The sequence below is a fragment of the Penaeus monodon genome, chromosome 31, assembly GCF_015228065.2.
Source record: "Penaeus monodon isolate SGIC_2016 chromosome 31, NSTDA_Pmon_1, whole genome shotgun sequence".
NCBI classification, from domain to species: domain Eukaryota; kingdom Metazoa; phylum Arthropoda; class Malacostraca; order Decapoda; family Penaeidae; genus Penaeus; species Penaeus monodon.
This window is the reverse complement of record NC_051416.1, coordinates 13,157,219-13,157,476: the sequence shown is the minus strand read 5'-3', so window position 1 is coordinate 13,157,476 and position 258 is coordinate 13,157,219.

Genomic DNA, 258 nt, shown 5'->3' with positions numbered 1-258 from the left:
CTAATACTTTACATTTGTAAAATTCCACGCGTTGCGGAAAAAAAACCCTGTGTCAATGACCGGTTGCGTCTCTAAAACTTGAAAGTGGCGCATCTGAAGTACTCAATCACTTAATGAAAAGTTTTATTCGTCACTGAAAACTGAATTTGGACTCACATTTGAAGGCGATGGGTTGTGCTTTATTTTGAGAGAGAAATAAAAAGAACGGGCATAGAACACAAAACTAATAAAGAAAGGGACGGGGCGTTACGATGCCTG